The 12,318-nt window shown below is 41.5% G+C and overlaps 1 protein-coding gene across 8 annotated transcripts in view; it reads left to right on the top strand.

The window, feature by feature from the left end:
• The window catches only part of RBMS1 (RNA binding motif single stranded interacting protein 1), a 259,130-nt gene that overhangs the window by 99,180 nt on the left and 147,632 nt on the right, over positions 1-12,318 (top strand). For 2 of the 8 annotated variants that reach the window (XM_006160281.3, XM_027776518.1), the window contains exon 1: positions 23-62. The exons of the other annotated variants lie outside the window; for them this stretch is intronic. The gene's annotated coding sequence lies outside the window, so the exon portion shown is untranslated. Of the gene's footprint in view, positions 1-22; positions 63-12,318 lie in introns of those variants that run through there. 8 annotated transcript variants of the gene reach the window in all.

Below are 12,318 nucleotides of genomic sequence, written 5' to 3' on the forward strand. Positions count from 1 at the left end.
CCCCCAGCGCCGGCGGCACCCCCGGGGCCAGCAGCAACTGCAGGACGCCCTATCGCAAGCAGGTGAGGCGGCGGCCAGGATGCCGCGCAGGCCGGGGAGCCCCGCTTTACAAAGGGCACCGCGCGCGGCCCGGCTCTGCTGCCGGCGCAGGGACCCGGCTGGGCGGTGACCTTGTTTCGGAAGGAGGCAGCTCGCGGGGACGACTCGGGCCGGTGACCTTAGCAGGGGAGATGCCCTAGTCCCCGCCGGCCGAGCAGGACCGGGTGGGACGTGGAGGAAGAGGAAGAGAAAGGGGAAGGGGCGGAGAGGCGGCCAGGGCAGAAGCGCGCCGGGCCGGGGGCTTAGCCCAGCGCTGCAACAAGTTTGGGTTTTTCCTGAAACCTTTGTGTGCAGAGGAGTACGCTACCAAGTCGAAACCTTGGTTTGCAATTTTCACTTGGAACCTCCAAGAACCTGTCTGATTCGTAGGAAACCCGGAAGACGTGTGTGTGTGTGTGTGTGTTCGTTCGCGTGTGTTCGCGCGCGTCCCCCCCTCCCTTATTCGAAAAAAAGAGAGAAAAAGAAACAGGAACTTCTACTGTCACTTTCTCAAGGTTTTCAGTTTTCAGAAGCACAGGGAAATCCTGTGACATCCTAGTTGCAGAGCTGCTTGGATAAGCCTGAGTCATACACATGCTTTTTCCTATTTTAATACCGTTTCATACATTTTTTAACAGATTGAACTCCAAAGGCACTTCAGTGGTTAGATCAAAATCCCCTGCCGGGAAAGGGAGTGGAGCTGGGAGCTTACAGTTACAGCCTTTTGTTTTGTTTTTCATCTTTGTTTTTAAAGGAAGGTTACTGAAGCCATGTTGTGATAAATCTCACAGTGCTTTTTAACAGCAGCAATAACAAAACCTAGCTCTAAATTATGTAAAAAATGTGCAGGTCTGTTTAGAAAAGGTTAAACTGATTTAGAGGTCAGTGCGAGATGCTTGGTGAGAAAACAAAAACAAGATTGCAGATATTTTCCTTCCACAATAAATCTCTTGTCTGCATCCTTAGCCACTGAGACAAATCAATTAAGTTATTATCCCAATAATGATAGAAGTGAACTGTAGCCTTCCATGCTGACGGAGGCTCTATTAAGATCATGACCAATGATGGTGATGCCTGGTGGCTTTCCTATAAGTGTGCCTTGGAGTATTGATGATTTTAGTTCTTCTCAAAGCCATTGTTTAGCATGCCCTGGCATCCTCTGCAAATATTCTGGCAGTGTCAGAAAGTAATATCTTCTGGTCTTTGGTTCTTTTACATGTTACCTGTCCCTGAAAAAGACATACAGACTCCGCGTGCTCCTAATGTTGAAGTTAGTGAACTTTTACCTGCATCAACAAAAGTCTCTTTCATTAAAATCATCATCATCATCATCATCATCATCATCATCATCATCATTTGTCTTGACTGAATAGGCTAAAAGTGTCAAGATGCAGACTAAGGCATCTCTAAACTCATGTCATGCTGCTTTATTTAAAATAACTGTCCTCTGATCCAGCACTTACATCAACTTCCCAAATGAAGCCAATTTACAATAAATATTCTTCTCTCAACCCCTCCTCCCCCACCCACCTAACTCTACCTGAAAAGATGGCTAATTATGTTAGGGCCTTGTGTATTCATTTATTTGTTGTCAAAACCCAGCAGGATGTTAGCTCTGAAATGGGGAAAAAACTCTGAGGGTGAGGCCTTTTGCCTTGAAGAGCTGGAGGTTTTGTGTATGGAGGGGGGACAGCCTGCTGGTCTGGAGCACGCTGATAAGATGCTCTTCTTTTCACAGGGCTCTCCTTAGATTCAAAGACTAAAAGGGCTGACTGAATCAGAAAAACAAACAGACTTTCCTTTTTCTATAGGCAAAGAAAGAAATGAATGTGTAGGCATTATCCAGACACAAGACCCCGGGTACCAGTGGTATTTGAGTCAAAGGTTTCTTTTGTTGGTATTTAGCCATTCACTGGGAAAGCACACTTCTAGCGCAGGGACCTGGTTACCACCAGTGACTTTGTGATCTCATCCTGGCTTAGCCTAAATAGGAAGTCTAATTAATGTTTTTTATAAGACTTTGTGATGTTAAGATTGCACCTTTCCGTTCATATTAGTTTGTTCATTTTGGTGGAAGAATTGCCAAGTTTTAGTGTAGAATGCAGTCTGATTTTAACCTAGAAACATGTCATCAATTTTAGAGTTGGTTTCAGGTAATTTGCCTCAGAGAAAAAAAAAAAAACGGACTGTAAGGAACACTTAAAAATCACCTTGGAAAAATATAATGGGTTGTAATCACATTTGTATCATACATACGTAACAGTAGCAGCTAACAGTCATTGAGTACCCTGTTACCTGCTGGTTGCTGTTTTAAATGAGTTGGGTGAATTAACTGATTTAGTCATCTCGGTGGTCCAGTGGGGCAGGTAATATTAGTATTTCTATGTTACAGTTAAGAACACTGAGGCATAGATTAAATAACTTGCCCCAGATCTGTGCAAAACCCAAATGCAGAACCAGGATTTGAATCCTGGCAATCACGGGCCTAAAACCACCACACTGATGCTGTCTGCTTACACACACGTCTCAGCAGAAACTCATATAAAGCTTGTCCACATCACTGCCCTTCATCCTGCCAGTCTCAGAAGTCCAGTAGGAATTCCTCCCACCTTTTTGCCAGGAGTGGGAGAGGAGGTTGTGAGACAGGAGTTGAAGGATGAAATAAATGGGTGACTCAGATGGTGAGTTTGGAAGAAGAATTGATATCAAAATATGGCTTTACTGAACGATCGTACAATTCTTAAAACTTTTTTACATTCTATTTAGATAGGAGGCAGCCAGTTTCGGTTAAAGTAGAGATGGGTGGTGCCCATTCCCCTCCTGTTCCCTCATGGGGCATCAGGGAGCACTGGTCTCCCCAGTCACCTGGGATGAACAGGATTTTCCTGCATCACAGGACTGTGAGCACTTCAGAAGTATACCTGCTCTGCTCAGGTCCAGGGGAGACACTCTTGACTAGAGCGCTAACCTGCTAGGTAGTATCTAGATGGAGTCTCAGTGGAGAAATGCGTATGTCCTATTGCTGTCGACCAAGACTTTTGCAATAGTGATTATCATTAAGCAGGTCAGTGTGATCGTCCAAAAACACCACCCAGAAAACTCAGTTGAAAGCCACATATTAGGAGTTTTACATTTGTCAAAATATTTTGGGTGTGTTTTGAATGAAAAAAAGTTTTATGCTTAAAAGATTTTCAATATCAGAAATGGACATTTCCATTTTTCCTTCATGTTTCTTGAATTGTTTTAATAACTATTTCTTTGTTTCCTTCCATTTTGGGACTGATTTCTTGCAGTCATTGACTCAGTTATGCCACGTACTTTGGTTTTTGCAAATTGTGGCTTGTATCCAAGTTTCGTTTCTTTTCTTTTTTGGTTAAGTAGTATGATGTCTCAGTAGTGGTGTGATGGGGTTGTGCAGGTAGGGGGTGGAAGTATTTTTGTGCACGTGCATCTGTGTGTGTGTGTAGATGTGTTTCTTTTTCTTTGTAAATGACTATGCCTTCTCATAATTCTTGTTCCACGTTGCTAACTTTGGATGAGTGAAGTACTTATCTCTTCAGTTTAAGTAGATTTACATAGTTTGCTGCTTTCTTGAAGATTAACTGGGTGTAGCTGCACGTGAGGAATTCAGCAGTGATTCAGTGTTTGGCCTTGTTTAGGGGCTGACATACAAAGCTGTTGATTAATCCTCTTCAAGCAGTTCCTCTCCACAGCAATTTGTGTTTAGTAGATTGGGTTTTGGAAAACTTTGAAGATTAAAGTTGTGCAGAAAAGATGTTTAAATGAACACCGTCTGAGCCAATCTCAGTTTGGTGTGTGTGTGTGTGTGTGTGTGTGTGTGTGTGTGTGTAAGAGGGTAAACATATTCACACCAGGGAGATTGGAGGTGTGGGAGAGGGTAACAAAATTAATTTGGTACATATGAGGAAGGCTTTGTTTCCGTTTTCTGTTATCTCTGTGTAGATGTGATTCAAAAGTATTTGAGTTAAGGTGATAGTGTTTTAAGTTTCCATCCATAACCATTGCAGAGAGACTTCATCCACTTTTTAAAATTTTGCTAGGAATCCCTTTCGGCATCTCCTCACAGTTTCCGTAGTTCACTTTAGGTACTGAATACATTTCTAGTTCATGGTTTTCCTTCCTTTTGAAGACTGTTGGCTCACCATATATTGGTAACACTTTTGTGTTTGTACCCTTTCTTAGTGGTGGGATGAGAGTCTGTTTTGTTCATATTTCTGAGAATACATTTCTAAAGTGTACCCAGCCAGTACATGTGTATTGCATATTTCGAGTGTGTATGTGTGTGTGTGTGTATTTGCAAAGCTTAGTTATATATAATCTTCACAACATTCATGTAAATGAGAGAAGAGAATACAATTTTGAGGCAAAGGAATTAAATGGCCTCTGTTGGATGAAATCTGGGTCTTTGGGGTCAAGGGCCCAGGCTGCTCTTAGGAGAAAGAGAAGGAAGCCCAGTCGAGAACAGCGTTAGCTCAGTCACTTCCCTTTGCTTGGCCTCTCACGACATGTGGCACACAGAGAGCCCCAGATTTAAGCTTTGAGGATTGTAGCTCTGTAATTTATTAGTGTTTTTTGTTTGTTTCCTAAAGACTTTTACTTTAGGGTTGTCAGATAACGTACTGGATACTTACTGAGTTAATGATACTGAATTTCATGTAGCCAGTGATTTTTATTTTTTTAAGTGTAAGTACATCCCAAATATTTCATCGTGTTGTATATTTTTATTTGCTAAATCCAGCAACTCCATCCCTGGGGGAACCCAATGCACTTTTAAAAACTAGTTAGTTTGGTTTTTTTTTAATGATTATTTTTACTTTTTCCTCTTACAGTTTTGCCTCTGACCATATTCTTTGAGCCCAGATAATAATGCAAATTTCACACTTCACCTTCTTTAACCATTTGGGGCAATGCTTCTTCCTACACACAAGCTAATTGAAAATCCTTGGCTTAGATTCTGGCGCTAACTTTTCCATGCTTTCCCACTTAACCCCCCTAAGCCTCAGTTTCTGCTAAGTAATCAGGCCCACTTCACAGGGCTGTTGTTGTTAATCCTTCTGAGGTGTTAGGGTTATTAATGTCCCCACAGAGCAAGCGACAGCGGGTGGTCCTAGGAGACTCTGTGTGGTCCTGAGAGACCTTGACACAGTCCCCTAAGAATGGACCATGTTTACAGCCTCTAAGAATGGACTGTGTTTCAGAGTGTGGGGAAAGAGTAAAGATGCAGAGGTTAAAAAGGAAATTCTCACCCCCCCCAAAAACGTAGATAAGTGGGTCTCACCATATTTTAAAACAGTAATTTATGGATTATGCTCTTGGTAGCTATGTTTGCCTTCTCTTTGGGAAAGGAAAGCCTTTAGTCTATAATATCTTATGCAAATACATGACTGGGGAAGGTAAAAGAGCATTGATCATGCCGATCAGTGCAAAGGCTATCTGTTAATTTGCTTGAAACTGAAAGGCTTGATTATTAGTACATCCATGATTATTTTCTTTCCTCTGTCTTGTGTATCTGACGTTCAAAGATGCCGTCTTTGCATGACTCAGAAAAATAAACATTGTTTTGGTCCTTGGACATCTGTAGGTGTTTGGTGGGTGTTTGTTTTTAAACTCACATCTGTACAGAACACTTTGCTTTATACATTCGAAAAGCTTAGTGAACTTTTAAATAGGATGGACATACTGTGAGAGAGGCAGAGTTTTTTTTCTGGAGTTAGAATAAGGGGGTAAAGATTGAATGGAGCAAGCTAAATTCTGGATTAACATAATTAATCAAAGTGACTATTGTTATTTAAATGACAGTAATAGCTATTCTTGGTGTTAGGCAGAGAGTACCCTAATACTTAGGAATCTATGTTAGCCTGGCTGATTCCTTGAAACATACAAGATTTCAAAATAACTAGGGAAGATTACTTTGGGTTTGTTCATTGTGTATTCAACACAGTCTCAAAAATGTGTTAAACAAAACCTAAGAAAATATCCTAAAATATTAACAAGTGGTTCTGTCAGGTGTAGAATTTGGAGTACTACTTTTTCATGACTCTTTTCTTTCCCCCCACACCTTTAGTTTCTTTTGCCTTCTCAAGGAGCATAAAACCCTCTCATTATCATGAAAACAATCTAGGAAACTGTATTATTTTTAACATATACAAATAGCAGTGAAACCCTAAAGAACTCCTGTTGCTAAGAATTTCAACAGGTAGCATGAAGGTGCTATGTATCTGATGCCTGAGTTTTGAGGTGTGGTCCTTTCCTCTTTTTAGGAATTTCTATTATTTTTACTCCCTACAAACTCCTATACCACCTTTTTGGAAATCATCTCTAACATAGTTTTCATATTTAATAACTTAATATTTCCTATTTCACACATATTTTAGCAGATTTTATTTGAGTTTTTAAAAGTCATTTTTGGGTAAGGCCGATAACCTGGTAATGAAGGAAGCCGGATCCCACATAACCGACCAAAGTTCAAATCCCAGTTCTGGTGACTTGATAAACATACTGGACATGTGTGTGTGCATACCAAAAACCTGAACAGGATGGAGAAATGGAGGAGAAGAGATTACAGCACCACCAACCACCATTTGGGGGTGCTTTACTCTCTCTCTCTCTCTCTGTCTCTGTCTCTGTCCCTGGCTAGCACACATGTCCCTATGGCAATTAAAATGTTAAGGCATTAATTTATATGCATTATTGAAGGAAAGATGTAACTATATCTGTAAAATTTTATATTCTGATTAATTTTCAAGTGAGTAGCAATTCTAGATATTCTGACTATTGAAGAATGCCTGTGTTTTCATTTGACTTACAGCTGTGTTTAAATACAACTGGTTTGTGGACGGATAAGTTCCCCCCACATTTAATTTCTGTATTACATGTGACAAACCAAGACCATTCTTCTTAGGTGAGAATTCTATGGGTTTATTTTATTTTGAATACTTGTGATTGTCCTCTTGCAAACTTCCTTTCAGGGTTTTTAGCATTTTGAAAGGGCAGTGCAGTGGGAGTTAGGCTTCTTTAGAGGTATCTTTAATATATAACGGAACAGGGAAGTCTTCTGTAAGAAGTAATGTCAACACTGTAGAAGTGGTTGTTAGTCTGTAAGGGGCGACTCAGTGTATGGAGAGTTTTAGGTGTGCACAGCAGAGGCTGCAAGGCTTGAGAGGAAAAGAAGGAGAGAATACTGACTGGAGTAAGGGGAGGTGGTGGCTGAATGAGATAGAAGAAAGCAGTATTGGACCTGTCAGGTGGCATGATGATTAGGGATGTTGGACTCCCACATGGTTGACCGCAGTTCGAGCCCCAGATCTACTGGTTTGTCTTCTTGTTTTCCTTCTCTCTCTCACTCTGTCTCTCTCTGGTCAAATAGAAATTAAATAAATAAAATAAATTAATAAATAAAGTTAAATAAAATAATTCTAAAAAAAAAAAGAAGAAAAGAAAACAAGAAGAAAGCAGTATTACCTTGTTAGGGTCTTACTTCTCTTGTTGATGCTTCACTTTACAAAATCCTGTTCAGGACCAAGAGATGACATAATGGTTACAACGCTGGACTCCCACATAGTCAACCATGGTTTGAATCCCACACCTGGTGGCTTAAAACTAACACCAAGCGCAGTGTGCACATGTACCCAAAATCCCAAGAGGAATCTGGAGGAGAAGGGATTGCAGTGTGGCCACCTCCCCTGGACGGGTGATTTCTCACTTTCTCTTCCTCTGTCTCTCTGGCAAACATATGTGCCTTATAGTAAAAATCTCTCTCTTAAAAAAAAAAAAAAATCCTAGGGACCAGCAGTTAGTGTAATGGCTATGTCACTGGACTCCCACGTAGTCAACCACGGTTCGAGTCCCTGACCTGGTGGCTTAAAACTCACGCCGGGCGCGTGTGCATGCATACCCAAGATCACAAGAGGAGAAGGGATTTGCTGCGTGGCCATCCCCCCTGGGGGAGTGATTTCTTGTTTTCTGTCTCTCTATCTCTCTCTGTCTGTCTGGCGAGCGCACACACCCTATAGCAAAAAAACTCTCAAAAAAAAAGAAGGGAAAAAAATCCTGTTCAGGTCCATTATTTTGGTGCTTTTTAGGTTGCATTGTTTCATTTTAGCTCCCAGTTTTTTCTCTTGACCTTGAATTTCTATTCTCTGGTCTAATTCAAGAATTGCCTATGAATTGCCCTTTGGAAGACCATGTATAATCAACCCAAGCCTACCTATTTAGGTATTCTAGGGACTCCTTATGCTCTACTTTGTAGTTTCAGTTTTATAGGTCAGGTATATCAGACTGACTACAAGTGGATAGTTATTTTGTCTAACTGCAAGTGTAACAGCCTCAGAAACACTGAGTTAAATAATTATTGAGAGTGTAGCAAAAGTTAAGTGGCTTTTGAAACACCTGAATCTTTAGAAAGTAAACTGGTTACATTCAGGGGATACATTGTTGCACGTTATAGACTGGCCAGGGAAACCAGTTAGCAACTGTCAAAGCCTCCGAGACATGGTGAGGATCCAAAGAAGGCAAATTACATTGTAGACAGGGGGAATGACTGCATTTTATAGGAACTTGCATATAGGAAGCCTCTACAATTGTGTGTAAACTGTTACATAAATTGACTCTTTTTAGGGTAGAGGTTCATAGCCTTGGGGGAGACTTGACAAGGATGCTAAAATTTCTAACTCAGGGGATGGAATTGTTGATTGCATCATGGAAAGTGACATTTCAGTTTGAAGTGAAGTTTGCTTTAAGGCAAAGAGTTGAAGATGGAAACCATGGTCATTAGGGAAACAGTGAGTAATTCAGGTATGATGGGCTGAATGGTTGGAGGACAGAGGGCAAGACGATCAAGCCTGCTAAAATGCATGAGAGGTGAGCCTGAGTTTAGAAGGTGTTGTCACAGGACTGGCAGTTGGAGTGGTGGATAAGGCACTGGACTCTCACATGGCAGACTGTGGTTCAAGTCCTGGACATCTCATTTTCTCTCTCTCTGTCTCTCTCTAGTCAAATTTAAACAAACTAATTAAATTAAATTAAGTAATTCTTGAAAAAAAAAAGAAGAATGTGTTGTCACAGTTGAAATAAAGATATACCATGGAGTAGTGGCAGTAATGGAGTCACTATTTTGTGTAGAAAGAATGGACAAAATTTGATTGCTGATTGGGTGGAAATGGAAGGGTCCTGGGAAAAGAAGGTCCTAGGTTTCTGTTTTTAAATAAATGGAGAAAAGCAAAGTTACTGCAACCTTGCTTGCTTTGGGCTCAGTGATGAGAAAGGGAGACTCTGCTTTTGGGCTACAGCTGTTTTCTGTGTGTGTGTGTGTGTGTGTGTGTGTGTGTGATGGCAAGACTGCTAAATTCTACTCATATCAATGTGCAGACATTAGGGACACAAAGTACCCCTAGTGGACAGGTCAGTTTCATCACTAACCTAAATGGCCAATCAGGGCCCCAGTAAGAACCACACTAAGAACTCATTTTGGATCCAGGAGATGATTTTAGTTGTTTCTTTACTGCTTCCCTGGGATTGCCCTGAAGTTAGGGCAGAGGCTACCTCACATGGGTAGATTTCCTTGTTTGTTCTGGGTCCTTACATTCTCTAAAGTGGAACTCTAATATGGCAGCTCCCTTTCTTGGTAATATGTTACTATGTCCCCTGTTACTTTAGAGTTACCTATAACATCTACAACATAATAAGGGCATCCACCTCAAGATGTGAAAGGACAGGTAGAGGTGGTGCAGGCCTTAGCGTACCCAGACTGCTACAATGACATAGTTTCTGGATATGACAGTTTGGTTCGGCTGTTATTTATTGGAGAGATGTTTGTTAAGGCACTTGCAGTCTCCAGAGAGATGGGAAGAAAGTGAGAAATCATCCCAAGCTATTGGTCATACACAATCCCTTCTCTATTCTCCTCTTAGGATTTTGGCATGCACATACACGGGTCCAGGACTCCAACGGCGGTGACCCATGTGAGAGTCCAGTGCCCCCAACCCTGCACCACCTGTGGCCCCTTATTTTTAAATTTTTAATTGCCAGAGGGCATATGCTCTCACCAAAGACGGAGAGAGGAAAAGGATTCATTCCTCAATGGGATGCGGTCCTGCTCCAATCCCTCCTTCTCCGTTTCTCCATTCTGTCAGGATGTGGGGTATGTGAGCACATGCACATTCACACACACATTCACGTGTGCACACACACAAAGTGTGTTTTTCAAGCCCCTGGGGCCAGGATTTGAATCCATAGCTGGCCATGTGAAATCCAGCTATGAGGCCAGCCTGGTTTTGGCCAATTTTACTTGGCCATGTTCCCCATCCCCCATCTCAGGCAGAAATGTCTAGCAAGCAGTTAGAAATCTAGAAATAGAGCTGTGGGGAAGAAGCACAGAATTTCTTCAAATTCATAAGTAGCATACCGGGAACAGATTAAAGCACTCCAGAAAGAGAATGTGTCAAGAAGTGAGATGGGACAGACCTTGAGGAGCGTGGATTATACTCTGAGAAGGAAGGAGGAGAGAGAGCCTTTGGCAACATAGGGGGGAAAAAAAGGACAAAACACTCGAAGAATCCAGAGAGTGTCACAGAAGCCAAGGAAGAACAAAGTTTCAAGAAGTGGTCAGCTCTTAAGTATGCCCAGAGGTCAGCGAAGACAAAGGCCTGGTAAAAGACTATTAGAAATAGCCTTTGGGAGGTCTTCCTAAGCCTTTGAAACAGAAGGTTCAGTAAGAGTCCAGTATGTGGTGGGGCAGGAAAGGGGTGGGGGAAGAATAGTAGATAGCACATTCCAAAGGGTTTAAAGAGCCAATGAGTGAAGAGGGTGCGTCTTTAAGAAAATCAAATGCCCAAAAGAAAAGAGTCCTTTCCAAACAGAGTGACAGACTAGAAGCAAGCTTACTTTAGCATTTGACTGTGATTGTAGGTAGAGCAAGAGATTAGGGGAGAAAAGAGAGAGGGAGAGCATGGTTGGAAATAAGTAGATCTTCCTAAATTTGAAGAAAGATTGAGGTGGGGTTACTTTTACAGAAAAGGGATCTCCCTGTTTCCCGTCAGTGCCATGAGGAGATGATGGGTCACACTGGAGTTGGTGAGGAGGAAGAGGAAAGGCCGAAGAAGCACAGCCTTTTAAAAGCTTACATTTCAATAAAGAGGCGAGGTCCTCTGTTCAAATTAAAAAATAATTGAATTTTATGTTTCAGGAGTGTGATTTAAAAAAATATGGAATCATTCATTACTCTTGGGAGTTGGGTAAGCATTCAGAGAGCCGTAAACAGATGACTAAGCTGTAGTAAGGGCCCAGGAGCTCCGCAGTCTGAGTCAGCAAGATATTCTGAACCTTCTTCAGCAGTAAATGGCCAAGAAAGAATCCAGATAATGAGTTTATATAGGTTTGGCTTTGGCAAGTTGAGAATGGTGTGAAAATTGAGAGCTTTGTCGTGAAGACTGAGACAGGTAAAATCAAGAGAGAATGAACTTGTGTAATGTGGTGAGGGACACAGAGTTTCTGATGAGATTGAAAGAAAAGCCCCTGGGAGAGAGAGGAAACATAAAAGAAGATGCATCAGAAAGGGCATTCGAGGACAGAAATCTTGATGATAGTAGTAGTTCCAGGATCCTGCTTATGTTGTGGAGTTATAGGGAGGATTAAATAAGATCATACAAATGTATCTGGCACCTAATAAGGGCTGAGGTGGTTGGAACTATTAAGGTGCAGCTGGTGTATAAATTACACCTCCCTGTAACTACAGTTGTAATCTTTTTGTAAATCAAATCATATTTCAAATACACTTCAACCAACCGTGAGCCATAAACCAAAATTAAAATGTTAATTTTTAAGAAATGGAACCACAGCCCAAACTTAAGTTAAAAGCAAAAACAAAATACCATCAAACTATTAAAAAAAAACGAAAAAAAGGGTAGGTATGGCCATGGATCCCAACATCATCATTTGTTAGTTCTGTGGCTGTTGTTACATTTCTTAAACTTTCTGGGTCTTCATTTTTCCTGTGGCAAAACTAGGGATGATAGTTACTTAATGTTAGTGAATGATTAGGTGAAGCCAATGTGACAGCACTCGACACATTGCCTGGCACAAGCCCTCTGACTCTCCTCCTTCCTTGGGGTGTCTCCTGGCAGGTCAGTTTTCACAAAAGAGGGTCTTGGAGCATGGGTCAAGAAAGCCTGCTGCAGTTACACTAGTGGAAGAAGGTTGTGGTCATTCTGTTCATCAGCAGGA

The sequence above is a fragment of the Tupaia chinensis genome, unplaced genomic scaffold, assembly GCF_000334495.1.
Source record: "Tupaia chinensis unplaced genomic scaffold, TupChi_1.0 Scaffold000674_2, whole genome shotgun sequence".
NCBI classification, from domain to species: Eukaryota; Metazoa; Chordata; class Mammalia; order Scandentia; family Tupaiidae; genus Tupaia; species Tupaia belangeri.